The following is a 242-nucleotide window of genomic DNA, read 5'->3' as shown; positions in this document are numbered from 1 at the left end:
GAAGCAGTGCAGGAGGCCTGCCCTGGCCAAGAGAGACCTAGTGGGGCTTTGCTGCCAGAGTCCCATACCTTGCAGCAGATAATGGCTTCTGGGCTCTTTCTAGTGAGGTCTCTGCCATTTGCTGCCCTGGACCAAGGCTGGGATGGAAGAAGGAGAAAAGCCAGAGGATGCTCTGGCTCATGATGGCAGAGTACCAGGCATCCCCACTGAGATGCCCACTCAGCTCCTCTGAGACAGGCCAG

The sequence above is a fragment of the Nestor notabilis genome, unplaced genomic scaffold (genome assembly GCF_000696875.1).
Source record: "Nestor notabilis isolate BGI_N333 unplaced genomic scaffold, ASM69687v1 scaffold21206, whole genome shotgun sequence".
NCBI lineage: Eukaryota > Metazoa > Chordata > Aves > Psittaciformes > Psittacidae > Nestor > Nestor notabilis.
This window is presented reverse-complemented; position numbering follows the sequence as displayed.